This window comes from Octopus sinensis, linkage group LG1 (assembly GCF_006345805.1).
Source record: "Octopus sinensis linkage group LG1, ASM634580v1, whole genome shotgun sequence".
NCBI classification, from domain to species: domain Eukaryota; kingdom Metazoa; phylum Mollusca; class Cephalopoda; order Octopoda; family Octopodidae; genus Octopus; species Octopus sinensis.
The window spans coordinates 44,847,806-44,863,131 of record NC_042997.1 but is presented as its reverse complement, the minus strand read 5'-3'; the positions used below and the strand labels follow the sequence as shown (position 1 = coordinate 44,863,131).

The following is a 15,326-nucleotide window of genomic DNA, read 5'->3' as shown; positions in this document are numbered from 1 at the left end:
GGCTAACCACAAAGGGGGGGTGTTACTGTAGCTTTTTACGTTCTGAGATTTAATAATAAATTTTTAGAGAGTTACTTCCCTTATATATGCCAAAAATGCATTAAAAATGGGAAAAATTGATGGTAAATATTTTTTTAAATCGTAGACTAAGCATAGACGCGCGCTAATACCCAGAAGGGCTCGATATGAATCACGACTATAAGATACCCGGTTTTGGTTAAACTGCACCGCAAAATGTGGGAGTAGTTTGGAATCTAAATCGTAGGAGACAGACAGCACACAACCTCTCTTTTATATATAAAGATTACAATTATGTTGAAACAGATGATAAGGGAAAGTGCAACTTTGACAACAAAACATTTGTGGAGTAAGTAATGGACTAATTTCACTAAGCGATATGTCATGCGTCCCTTTGGAATATTCCAAGCCCTAACTTGTCATGGAAAATTGGGGGTGGGGTTAGGGTAGGGTTTGCTGATCTTGAGAAAGTCTCATCTCCCTTCTCCCTTGAGAATCCATTTGACGTGTGGCAGCATGCGTTTGTTGATCTCCAGAAAGTCTCATCTCCCTTCTCTATTGAGACTTCATTAATTTAAGAGTAAATATGTAATTGTAAATACCTTGCAACTGCTGCGATAATTATGAACCGGTAATTGAACGGTAAATGGACCTGTAACCTAATTGTTTTTGGTCAAAAGTTTCACTTCCAGCCGTTTGTTATGTCAGTCTACACACATACACTGACCCCTCATTCAGCTGTCATGGCAGTAATGATGGAAAGTTGCCAATGCATAATGTTGTTCACATTAGGATATAAATTATTCCAGGAGTGGCTGTGTGGTAAGTAGCTTGCTAACCAACCACATGGTTCCGGGTTCAGTCCCACTGCGTGGCACTTTGGGCAAGTGTCTTCTACTATAGCCCCGGGCCGACCAATGCCTTGTGAGTGGATTTGGTAGACAGAAACTGAAAGAAGCCAGTCGTATATATGTATATATATATATGTGTGTGTGTATGTGTTTGTGTGTCTGTGTTTGTCCCCCTAGCATTGCTTGACAACCGATGCTGGTGTGTTTACGTCCCCGTCACTTAGCGGTTCGGCAAATGAGACCGATAGAATAAGTACTGGGCTTACAAAGAATAAGTCCTGGGGTCGAGTTGCTCGACTAAAGGCGATGCTCCAGCATGGCCGCAGTCAACTGACTGAAACAAGTAAAAGAGTAAAGAGTAAAAGAGTAGAATAGAAAGTGAAAGAATAAAAGTGAAACAATATTATATGTCTTCGTTTTTGGATTTGATTTGCAAGATTCTTTATATGAGTTCCTGTGTTGAAGCAAATTTTGTTGTGTCTAGGGAGAGTCAATCTCTTTTAGTGCCTTATTATTTAACACACTCACCAGTAACGTTTCCACTCATTTACTTACTCTTTTACTCTTTTACTTGTTTCAGTCATTTGACTGCGGCCATGCTGGAGCACCGCCTTTAGTCGAGCAAACCGACCCCGGGACTTATTCTTTGTAAGCCCAGTACTTATTCTATCGGTCTCTTTTGCCGAACCGCTAAGTGATGGGGATGTAAACACACCAGCATCGGTTGTCAAGCAATGCTAGGGGGACAAACACAGACACACAAACACACACATATATATATATATATATACATATATACGACAGGCTTCTTTCAGTTTCCGTCTACCAAATCCACTCACAAGGCATTGGTCGGCCCGGGGCTATAGCAGAAGACACTTGCCCAAGATGCCACGCAGTGGGACTGAACCCGGAACCATGTGGTTGGTTAGCAAGCTACTTACCACACAGCCATTCCTATTTAATTTTCCTAAAATTTTTGTTGCGCCTTGCAACCTTTTCAACAGTTGTTGGCAATAAGGCACTAAAAGAGAATGACTTTCCCCAGGCACAACAAAATATTATATGACATTACAATATACATCTTATTCTTTAACTTTTGACACATAATACCAAACCAGTGCCAATGTTATGTTGTTTTAATCCAAATGAAAAAAATTACATGTTGACACTCGCAGAGTCTGATAAAATTTGACATTCACAGAGTCTTGTAAAATTTGATTTGATTTGGTCAAGCTGTTTGAGAATGCATAGGAAACAGACAGACAATGAATTTTATATATATAGACAAGGAAGTCAATTTGTAGAAAGAACTTACAAACCCCGTTCAGTTTATAAACTTAGATAAACTCAGATATGTTTCGACCAAAGATTGGTCCAGGCCATGTCTAACTTAATAGCACCACCTGATAGGATTATTCGAATCCTGTTTAAGTCAAGTTTTGTTTAAGTCAAGTTTTGTTCAAGTAGTGAGTTCTTGTTGGGTGAGTTGTATCCAGTTTTGTTCAAGTAGTGAGTTCTTGTTGGGTGAGTTGTATCCAGTTTTGTTCAAGTAGTGAGTTCTTGTTGGGTGAGTTGTATCCAATTATGGGTGGCTTATCTGGTATTCTTTGAAGGAATCTATCCAGACTCTGTTTAAAGTTGATGGGATCCTTTTCCTCTTTGATCTCCCTCGGGACAATGTTAAATAGGGCAGGGCCTGTTGAGGAAAAGAAATTATGTTGCAGTGTACATGTATGTTGTGATCTTGAATTGGGCAGGGGACGTATAGCCCGTGGTCCAAGTCTTGGATGAACCTTGAAGCTAATGTTTAGGTCGTTTGGGCAAAGTTGGCGGTATATTTTCCACATCGTACAAATGATGTACCGCTCACGGCGACGCTGGAGGGAGTAAAGTTTCAAGGCTTTAAGGCGATCGCAATAATCGAGAGCAGCCATGCCTTCAATTTGTTTAGTGAGAGCCCTCTAAAAGAAAATAGCTTGAGCGAAAAAATTTGAGCCACTTTAGGATGGATTTTTTCTAATGCATGACTGCTCAGAGGCATGGTTCAAATCTCATTGGTTAATTATAAAGGCTTATTGGCTATATGTGGCCCAAAACGGTCATACACACACATGCACAACCATACGCACAACATTTTCGATAGAGGAGGAAATGTAAATAGTGTATTTAAATAGACAAAGTACAAGAAAATTCAAAATAAGTAAAATAATGTCGTAGGGAGAACATACAAATACCATAAAGAAAAATATATTTATGCACAACAAAATTGAAGTACAATGAAGTCAATTTTTAGGTATCTGTTGCAAAACTGAATTTAAACACACTGGCTGGGTGAACAAAAATCTAAAATAAGTAAATTGTTTTCCAGGGAGAACGTACAAAAACTATAACAACAGAGATTTTTATGCATGACTAATTGACATACACAGAAGGCAATTTGTAGACAGAAGTTAGGGTGTGAGTTAGAATTAGAGAGAGAGAGAGAGAGAGATGGGGGGGGGGTAAAAAATAGATATAGACCAAAAGAGAGAAACTATTACAGAGGGTGAGAGGGAATATGTGTAAGTAAGAGAAACAGAGAATGAGAAAAAGAGAGAGAAGAGAGACATAAACAGAAAGAAAAGGGAGAAAATCGGTTGAAAACTGCAGAAGTTTTTAGAGAAAAACAGTGTAAAGCACCATTTTTCTCAGTTTCTCGCTTTACGCAGAAGCTCTGGGGGAAATGTTATAGTGCATGACTATCCTTGGCACATAAGTAATGTGTGTGTTAAGTTTGGTGAAAATCAGTTGAAAACTGTAGAAATGCATATGTACTACACACAGACATCCTTTGTTTCATATATAGAGATTATTTGTGATCAGGATATTTAAAGAATTTAGACTCAGATTTGTGAGGTGCTCAGTCAAATGCATTAAAATATGTACAAGGGGATACCCAATAGAAACCATAATTTTACAATATTATCTTATTCACTTAGTTTTACATGTTTACACTTTTATCACCTTCAGAGTATTCTCCATTTGAAACAATGCATCAGTCCAGGTGCATTTTCCACTATTTGAAGCAGTGCTGGAACTTTTGTGAAGTGATACCTTTTAATGCCTCAGTCATTTTTTTTCTTTGCCTCTTCCACATCTGCAAATTCCATAGCATCAGTTTTCGTCACTAGTGATGACCTTCGAACTTACAACTGTTCTTTCAGTTCGTGACATGCATTCAGTTGTGACTGCTTTTGATCTTCTGTGAGCAAGTGAGGCACAAATTTTGCTAACTCTTTCCATTTGCAATTCCTCACTCAAAATTCGTTGGCAGGAACTCCAGTTATATCCACAAGTTCGTCAATTGTTCAGTGACAGTCTTCCAAGACCAGTTCATGAATTTTCATGTTGTTTTCATCCGTTCAAGAGATCGATGGTTGCTCTGAACAAGGTTGGGCTTCAAGCAACAAGTGACGATGCCTAAAGATAGAAACCACTCATAAACATGTGTTTTGCTCATGTCAACATCCTTGTAAGTCGTTTGAAACATGACAACTGATTCAGCTGTCGTTTTTTCTAGCAGAAAACAGAATTTTACAGAAGCACGTTGTTCCTTCATTTCAGACAATGTGAAAACGATGAACAGGAGAAAAGCACTCCAAAACAAAGACACATCACGGAGTAGTAAGACATCGGCAAACGATGCTGGTTGGCAGACTAATGCCTGATGGTTGCATCAAGTGGTTTCTAGCAGCGGAAACCTGAACTACAATGGGTCTCTCCCGCAGAGAAAATTTTCGGTTACTTTTGGGTACCTCCTAGCAGTCTGACATTTCCAATAAAATCCTCTTTATCTTTCACTGTAGTGGAAGTGGAAGTACCAATAATATACAGGGTTATTAAACAGGCTATAATTTCCTCAACAAAGATTGGTTATAAACAACTAGCAGTATCGCCCGGCGTTGCTCGGGTTTGTAAGGGAAATAACTATATAAGCGTTTTTAGACATGTAAAGTATAATAGCCATCTCAATACCGCTAACCACAAAGGGGGGGTGTTACTGTAGCTTTTTACGTTCTGAGATTTAATAATAAATTTTTAGAGAGTTACTTCCCTTATATATACCAAAAATGCATTAAAAATGGAAAAAAATGATGGTAAATTTTCTTTTAAATCGTAGACTCATCGTAGATGCGTGCTAATACCCAGAAGGGCTTGATATGAATCACAACTATAAGATACCCGCTTTTGGTTACACTGCACCGCAAAATGTGGGAGTAGTTAGGAATCTAAATCATAGGAGACAGACAGCACACAACCTCTCTTTTATATATAAAGATATACTTTCAGTTTCGAAATATACAATGAATGTTTTTAGACAGTAAATTGGTTAGAGTGAGGGAAAAAATTATTTTTGTTTAATTCCTCTCCAAACTGAGTTCAAGTACCACCAAGATCAACTTGCCTTTCAACCTTTCTAGATCAATCAAACTAATTAAATAAGTAAAGTACCAATCCAGGATGAGAGACTAGCAACATGGTAAGAACACCAACCTAGAAGCTTTCCAGTATTTGTTTTGACTCTGCACTGAACGTTCAAATCCTGCCATGGCTTTCTTGGGCGATGAGCTGAGCAACAAATTTAGTCTAACACCAGCACCTGGAGCTTTGGGTACTTCTAGTGGAGCATACTCTATTGCAAACATTCAGAGCAGGTCTCCAGTTTGAGAATACCTATTTCTTTATTACCCACAAGGGGCTAAACATAGAGGGGACAAACATAGGTATTAAGTCGATTACATCGACCCCAGTGCATAACTGGTACTTAATTTATCGACCCCGAAAGGATGAAAGGCAAAGTCGACCTCGGCGGAATTTGAACTCACAACGTAACGGCAGCCGAAATACAGCTAAGCATTTCGCCCGACATGCTAACGATTCTGCCAGCTCGCCGCCTTCAGTTTGAGAATACCATTTTCCCTCCTCCAGTGGGGCCTGTAAAAGATGATGGGCCTTACCTCCTTGACTAAAAGTGTTTCCCATAACATCATTCATTGTACTGTACCATGCAATATGAGGTTAACATTACAAGACAATGACAAGCTCACTACATATTCGTTTGACCCACTAGATATAGCAGCGAAATCTCAAATCACATTCACCATCTTAAAAAGAGTGAGAGTGGAATATTAGACAACGTAATCTGAATAAATCATTCTGTTTTTTGTCTGAAAAGGCAGTATAACCAAGGCTAGATACACACACTGTTACACTTTGCATATTTAATATAATGAGAAAAAAAACTTCATTTGAGGTTATTCATGCAGTCAGTAAATTTACTTCAGTAACCTCAACTAATAAAAATCTTGAGAAAGTAAAGATGATGCATGTGCCATCTGGTACTAAAAGTAAATGACGCATCCCTCATCTATGACCATGTAGTGTGTATAAAACAAAGACTATATAGAAACAGCATTTATAGGGTTTTTCAATTGTTTCAAGAGTAATAACTTTCTAAAAATAAAACTGTAGTCAATGTAACTTAGCCACTTGACAAATAAAGATCGACATAACACACACACATACACATAGTCATAGAAGAATCTGTACATCAGAAAACAACGCACTCATATATTTGTTAATACAGTGAATATATCAATCAAAGTATACAGTATTAAAGATGTATTTCAGATCGATCTTATTGATCGATTTTGCACTGGTTGTTAGATGATCGCATGGTCACGACCTCTTCAGAGATGACATGTAGGATAAAAAAAAGGTGATTGCTCTCTGTTATTGGAGGTGAAAAAATTCACATCCTGTTTGAGGATACTGGAAAAAAAAAGAGTAAACAAAGTCGAGGGAGGCAAATGAGCAAAGTATTTATCATTACATCATTTGGCACCAACGAATCTGAAATGGCTGCAAGACAGCATGTGGGTGAAAATCTATGCAGCGGGGTTAAAGAGTTATGTGTTTAGGGCTTTTTTGAGAGTGTTTGAGTGGATGTCTGAACATTAAGCCCATGTTTGGGTACATATACTCTTTTACTCGTTTCAGTCATTTGACTGCGGCCATGCTGGAGCACCGCCTTTAGTCGAATCAAATCGACCCCGGGACTTATTCCTTTGTAAACCCCAGTAATTATTCTATCGGTCTATTTTGCCAAACCGCTAAGTGACGGGGACGCAAACACACCAGCATCGGTTGTCAAGCAATGCTAGGGGGACAAACATATGCACACACATACACATATATATATATATATATATATATATATATGCATATATACGATGGGCTTCTTTCAGTTTCCATCTACCAAATCCACTCACAAGGCATTGGTCGGCCCGGGGCTATAGCAGAAGACACTTGCCCAAGATGCCACGCAGTGGGACTGAACCCGGAACCATATGGTTGGTAAGCAAGCTACTTACCACACAGCCACTCCTGCGCCTAACATATGTTAACTTGTGTATGTTTTGGTTAAAGACTTTGTTGGATTCTCAGGATCTGATGACAGAAAGTGGAGAACCTAATGATTATCTTGTCTTTTTTGTATATCCAACAGTGGAATAACTAGAGTATGTGCTTCTCAGGGCAGCCCTTAAGTCTACTGCCCTCCTTGCCAGGTCCCTAAGCCTATACAGGTCTGTACATACAGCAGACCCTAAAGTTCCACCCCTGAAATGCTTTCCACAGGATGGGCTGCACCCCCCCCCCCCATGACCCACCTCAACCACGCCCATGTTCACTAGCTAGGCTAGTGTGTCCAATGCTACATTATCTAGTCAGTCTTTTCTTTAAGACAGTATATTGTGGTGTGAGGGAGGTTTAATAGCTATTTCTAACAGGTCAAGCAACCATGTAGAAGTTTTCCTTTCATTGATTGATGACCTTTTGCGGCAACTCTACATATATAAAATAGCCGAAAATGCATCTTGAAAAAAAACAAAAGAAAGGGCCTCTTCTTTCGAATAAAAAAAATTTTTCAGTTCGCTGCTCATGTTGATGGGGCTGTGGTGTTTCCGTCGTAGCTGCAAACATGCCAGCATCTCTGATCAAAGAAGGATGATTGTTCGACTGATTGGCAACAATTAAATCACCAGCCGGGTTCAATCACTATCCCATAGACATACTGTTTCTTTTCCATTTTTACTACAAGAACAGCTCCAGTTTGGCTGAAGTAAATAGTTGCACATCTCCAACCCCATAGCCACCTTTGTGCTTCTCTAACTGCGTACTACTCCCCACTTCATGATCATCTAATTCTTTCATCTCAGTGATGAAGCCTCCTGGAACACTCTCACTGCTCACTTTTATTCACTGGTAAAATTGAATTGATTTGATAATTCAGATTGGACATATGTCGGCCAAGCTTATTTGATTAGCTTATACAAACAGAATTAATAAACATTTCTTTGTTTATTTCCTAAATACATTCTTGTATTTACGTTCTATCCAGGAAAAGAGAAGGCAAGTAAAATCAAGACAATTACAACATCTGCTACATTCAGGTTCAACAGAGCCTGATTTGTCAGAGTAAGACAGGAAACCATCTGCTTCCGGATTTTAAAAAAAACATAAAGGAAGAGTAGAAATAGTTACTTCTGTAGCTGCTACATAACAAAGAGTTATGATGTAGTTAAATGGTGTGTGTCTATGTGGGTGGGGCAAGAACGCAAATCTAAAATTTTTCTTTGTTTTTTTTTCCTTTTTTATATTGTTTGTTTAGATTTATTTAAATGCTTTTTCTGTAATACAGCTCAGGTATCTGAAGTTATTATTGTATAATAAACATTCAACTGGCTTGATCCAGCATATCATTAATTTCTAATTTAGGGCATATGGTTAGCAGTTTTGAGGGGAGGGGTTAGATATATCAACCACAAAAGGGCGAACAGCAATGTTGATTTTGACAGGATTTGAACTCAGAATGTAAAGAGTTGAAAGAATTACCGCAAGGCATTTTTCTGATGCGCTAACGATTCTCTCTACTCACAATAATAATAATAATAATAATCTTTTCTGCTATAGGCACAAGGCCTGAAATTTTGGGGGAGGGTTATAAATGTAACAAAAGCAATATTAGTCTGGATTAATTACATTTTGAAACAAAATTTGAATTTTTGCTTCTTTGGTCAGTGTTGTTTCCTATTTGTTTCTATCTAGAAATCAAAGGAAATAACTACTACTCCCTTCAAACTTTGCTTTTGTGATCTGGACATCAATCTTTTGAAACCAATCTATTTTCTATTACATTTCAGACAAATTCAGTGCTGAGTTGTGGAAACAGGAACATCATTATAACAAATATTCTGCTGAATACCTATTTCTTTATTACCCACAAGGGACTAAACACAGAAGGGACAAACAAGGACAGACATAGGTATTAAGTCAATTACATCGACTCCAGTGAGTAACTGGTACTTAATTTATCGACCCCGAAAGGATGAAAGGCAAAGTCGACCTCGGCGGAATTTGAACTCAGAACGTAACGGCAGACGAAATACCGCTAAGCATTTCACCCGATGTGCTAACGCTTCTGCAACCACAGATTTGCTTGTCATTTGTTTGACCTTATCCACTTGAGCATGTCCTTTAGTGGCTGACAATATATACATCTCTGACCATGAGCAAAAGTAGCGGGGGAACATCACAGCCATGTATTGAGAGGGATTCTTTGGGGTTTGAATAAATGTAACAAAAGCAATATTTGAAGGAAATATTATCCAATTTTCATAGGTTCTAGGGGTAAGCAAATAGGAAATCACAGTTGCTTCCCAAAGACAAAGATCGTGTTACACAGTGTTATTCTTAACTAAATTAGTGGCTGTATTTATGGAGCACCACAACCGATACTCTGGTTGTGTTTACAGAGCAATTCTACTATTTCAATCCACAGCAATTGGCATTATTCATACTCTTACACTTTTAGGTCAGCCATGTTTCTTATTGCTGCAGTTATACAGATAATAGTAACACTTTGAGTTAAGTAAGAAAAATTAACTAAGAGAAAAAAAGCATGATGAAAATGAAATGATTTATATATAGGTGCAGGAGTGGCTGTGTGGTAAGTAGCTTGCTTACCAACCACATGGTTCCGGGTTCAGTCCCACTGCGTGGCATCTTGGGCAAGTGTCTTCTGCTATAGCCCCGGGCCAACCAATGCCTTGTGAGTGGATTTGGTAGACGGAAACTGAAAGAAGCCTGTCGTATATATGTATATATATATATATATATATATATATATATATATGTGTGTGTGTGTTGTGTGTCTGTGTTTGTCCCCCTAGCATTGCTTGACAACCGATGCTGGTGTGTTTACGTCCCCGTCACTTAGCGGTTCTGCAAAAAAGAGACCGATAGAATAAGTACTGGACTTACAATGAATAAGTCCCAGGGTCGATTTGCTCGACTAAAGGCGGTGCTCCAGCATGGCCGCAGTCAAATGACTGAAACAAGTAAAAGAGAGAGTAAAAAGAGAGTATACAATGTACAAAGTAGTGTGACTGGAATAATCTGAGCCATAGCACTATGCCAGTTAGCTTAAAGATATCATACTGGTTCCCCAACAATTACTCATTCGCCAGTATTATGGTCGGACTGATTTCAACCGAATGCTTTTAACAATATCTGTAACTTGTGTGAAAATAAAGGAAGCGGTCAATTTTGTTTTTGTGGTAGATGGATCGATAACAGACTGACTCACAAGAAAAAAGAAAAAAATAATAACAATAATCAGCTCAAGATTGTAACAACATTCCGTTCCACTAAATTAACCCTTTTCCCTAATTAGTTACTTTCTTCTTGATTCAAATCAGTGTAAAACTTGTTGCTTAGCAGCAGATCAGCTTTGATTGACCAGACAAATAACCAAAAGCATTTCTACTGTGACCATCCTATCTTTTATATCAAACATAATGTATAAAGGACCTAGCCTAACCCTTTTGGTATTGTATTTATTTTGAGATGCTCTCTGTTTCTTTCAATTAATTTTAAATATAATAAAGAATTTTGTGAAATAATTTAGTTATCATTCAGCTAGTGTTAGGAACATTAACCCTTTAGTGTTCAGATTATTCTATCAAACATAATGCTTATTGATTCACATTGATTTGAATTAATCATGCATTATCTCATATCTTCAAGATCTTGATGGTGTAATTACTTAATGTAGAATAACATTGTAGGGTAGGTGTGAGGGCCTGGATCTGGTCAGTTTGAATATAAAACAGATTAAATATTTTGGCCGATTATGGCCGGTTTAAATACTAAAGGGTTAATTGTGACTAAGGTTTGGTGGAAGATTTTAATTCAAAACTTATGGAAACAAGACATTTGTACTCAGAGCCAGAGCCGGTTTCAGCCGGGTTGGTAATGAAAGGGTTAAAATATCCTTCCGTTCCTCAGATAGTAGGGGATCCCTTGCTGAGAATGTTATTCAGTTGCATCACAAATTCATCGTTATGTATTGTATGCATGCAGTATGTTGCTGACACTTCTATGAAAGTCTTCTTGATAAAGCACGAATTCTCCAGCTGCCTTGTCACTCTTGTCCAACCAACTAATGATATTGTCCATTCATTCGGACATGGCAAGCCATAGCATATGAAAAAGTTTAATAACATCTGGAGCAGCAGAAGTGCTAGGATTCGTTTGGCCAATAGGCATTTATGTTTGCAAAGTATGGACTCTGAAGGAATTCAAAGAGAACATAATCAATGTGTTTGAAAGGTGAGAGTATAGGAGAATATTACTAATCACACGGATCATCGAACAAATGAATGGATGTTACAACAAGTTGAAGGAGGGTAGCAGATGAAAAGGTGGATGGACAATATCACAGTTTACCTTCATTAAATCTATATATCTAAGACAAAATGGTCCAGCCAAAACGTAGCTATTTAGGAGACTGAATCAGGAGAAGGTTATTTTGGTTTTTCTTAAATCTGAAATTAGTGGCTGACTCATGACTGCTGTGACCAGCCTTAGTGAAAACAAGCTGAATGAGATATACTTTTAGAAGGTATGTATACCAAAGTCACTAGTAAAATAAATCTAGGACAATGAATACAGTTTATTTGGGTAATTTGAAGGTGTACTGTATGGCCATGTTTTGCGGTAGTATTCTGTACAGACATTAAAGATAACCAAAGCACCCACTACACTCGCAGAGTGGTTGACGTTAGGAAGGGCATCCAGCTGTAGAAACTCTGCCAGATCAGACTGGAGCCTGGTGCAGCCCCCGGCTTCCCAGATCCCGGTCGAACCGTCCAACCCGTGCTAGCGCGGAAAACGGATGTTAAACGATGATGATGATGATTCAGAGAGGAACAAATAGATGGCTAGTTGATGGAAAAAAGTCATTCATAAAGAGTGATGATGTACATACTTTACTGCTGATTGGCTGAGTTATGTGGGGATGTGACAAAATCTTGCTACATTGTTTCTAAAAAAAACTGTAGTAAAAACCATTACAAGAAAATGTGGGATTTCAAATGCAGAGAATGAAAAGATTTATTAAAAATTGAAAAAGAGGACAACAGAGATGATTCCAAAGAGGAAACTTATAGTGATTCAGATTCGTAAATCAATTATTTTGCACTTCATGAACAGTGCTTAATAAAATTTCAAAGGATTTAAATATATAATACATGTTTTTATTAGCAATAAAATATCACCTTACAGAATAATTAATCTTGAAGTTAAAATTCATAACATTATTTATGAATGAAAGTTATAAGTATATCTAAAGTTTTAAATGTCAGTAAAATAACTTCCAAGCAATGTTAACCAAAAGAGTTGTTTGAAAGAATGCAAAAGTAATATTAGTGTGCTATTTTAAGGCGGCAAGCTGGCAGGATCATTGCTGCACCAAACAAAAAATGCTCAGTGGCATTCCTACCATCTTGTAGGGAACTACAGACGAACTCTCTTTACTCTCTTTTACTTGTTTCAGTCATTTGTCTGCGGCCATGCTGGAGCACCGCCTTTAGTCAAGCAAATCGACCCCGGGACTTATTCTTTTTGTAAGCCCAGTACTTATTCTATCAGTCTCTTTTTGCCGAACCGCTAAGTGACGGGGACGTAAACACACCAGCATCAGTTGTCAAGCAATGCTAGGAGGACAAATACAGACACACACACATATATATATATATATATACATATATACGACAGGCTTCTTTCAGTTTCCGTCTACCAAATCCACTCACAAGGCATTGGTCGGCCCGGGGCTATAACAGAAGACACTTGCCCAAGGTGCCACGCAGTGGGACTGAACCTGGAACCATGTGGTTGTTTAGCAAGCTACTTACCACACAGCCACTCCTGCGCCTGTAGACAGGACCTTCACTGCGGGCTAACTAGGGAGCTGGTCTGCGGAAAAGAAGCTCCCAGTCAGACGGGAGACAAGACTGAGATTTTAGAAGGCTGATGGTATTTGCCCTCACAATGTGTAGCTGAACGAAGCAAACTAAATACTACATCGACACACTCTTGTTCCTGGTTATTTTTGTGTATAGTTAACAATGCTACAAGTGGTGTCCCCGACCAACAGCCTTTGCTTCATACACCCAAGTAGAAAACACAAACATATAGGAAGTGATCACACCGCTGAAGTTGACTTTGTCTTTGATCCTTTTGGGATCAATAAAATAAATACCAGCTGAGCACTGGGGGTCAATGTTATCAATTAAAATCCTCCCCAAAATTTTCAGCCCTTATGCTTATAAGAGAAAGCAATATTTATCTTTTAAGAACTACAGCGTAAAAATGTAATTATAACGCCACTTCAATACACTGATATTTGTTCGACTGAACCCTTCAAAGCAGTGCTCCAGCATGGCTGCAATCCAGTGACTGAAGCAAGTACAAGATAAAAGTTTTATACACATACTTAAAACAAACATACTTTTCTTTGTCTTATATCAGCTGCAATTCAAATAAATTCACTAATTTTTGTTAGTGCTTTGTGGCATCTTTCTTGCTGGTATTATGGCAAGTGGTTGACAAGCAATAGCTGGATGAACATGTTTACCACTCAGCAACAAAGATCGGTATCTTATCCCAATCTTGCAAGTTGATCCATAGTTCTAGAGAGATTTTGGAAGTTATTGTTGTAGTTGCAGAAGAGAAACAGTTCACTCGCTGGAGGCTAATGTTTTATTAATCAGTTGCAACTCCGAATTTGAGAGTTCAGCTTCTCAGCAAAAGAGAAAATTGTCATCATCTCTACTCTGCTGACATGTGACCGGGCATATAGTCTTCCTCTTTTGACTCCCACACTCCATTGAGAGAGAGAGACACTCACACACAGACTGACATCGAGCACACATGTGCTGCTTGACATGCAAGTACAAAGAGTTTAATATGAAACTTAATATGGAAAACAAAAGAGTAAGAAAAGAAAAAGGAAATTTATAAAGGTGTCTAGCATTATAGGTAAACCCCATGTATAATATATATATATATATATAATTAATCAATATAGGGTGGCAAAAAAATTTCGCAGAATTCTTTTGCCACCAGCGGCCTAGTGGGAAAAAAGTAAATAGTCATAGACCATTTATAAATTCAACAGCAAAATTTAGGAACGGCCATAATAGGCCATTCAACCCACTAGAAATAACAGCCAAAGCTTCAACCGCAAAACAATATTAATTCCGTAAACCGCCCTATGGAAGATTAGCTTGATTTAATTTAATTTAATCAGGTTGATTTACCATTAAAGAATAGACGAAACGATGCATCGTATAAAATATTACAGGGTAAATGTTTTTTTAAATTTTCTCCTGGTTTATGGAATTAATATTGTTTTGCGGTTGAAGCTTTGGCTGTTATTTCTAGTGGGTTGAATGGCCTATTATGGCCGTTCCTAAATTTTGCTATATATATATATATATATATATAAGAACTTTGTGTTGCTAAATGTCAAATGTGTTTTTTTTAAAGGAACTAAGGAAAGAAAAAAACTTTCCAAAGAACTATTATTGAATGATAAGATGGCTTCTATACTTTAAATTATCGAGCGATTACTGTTTCAATCTCATTCTGAGATTTAATTATGCATATTATTGAATGTTTTGTTAAAAAAAATTTTACTTTGACTGCGCAACATTTTGTGTGTTTTTTTGATGTTGTTGTTGGCTCTACTGGCTACGTTTCACTGTGTCACCGTACATACATACATAGATACATACATATATATATATATATATACATACACACATATATATATATATGTACATACATACATACACATATATATATACATATATATATACATACATACACACATATATATATATATACACATATATATATACATATACACATACATACATACACACTCTTTTACTCTTTTACTCTTTTACTTGTTTCAGCCATCCGGCTGAGGCCATGCTGGGGCACCGCCCTTGTTGCTACCCTCTCTAAGTCCAGTTTGCCGTGGCTGGCCACTGATCTAAGAGAGAGTTT

At 37.8% G+C, this 15,326-nt stretch overlaps 1 protein-coding gene and 1 long non-coding RNA gene across 2 annotated transcripts in view; both read right to left on the bottom strand.

Moving 5' to 3' along the window:
- The window catches only part of LOC115213921, a 46,488-nt gene that overhangs the window by 2,821 nt on the left and 28,341 nt on the right, over window positions 1-15,326 (bottom strand). The gene's annotated exons all lie outside the window — the stretch shown is intronic.
- On the bottom strand, window positions 8,970-9,798 carry LOC118762180. Its single transcript, XR_004997960.1, has 2 exons — window positions 9,398-9,798; window positions 8,970-9,174 (listed from the first exon to the last, which is right to left on the bottom strand). It is a non-coding gene; the product is annotated as an uncharacterized LOC118762180 (long non-coding RNA).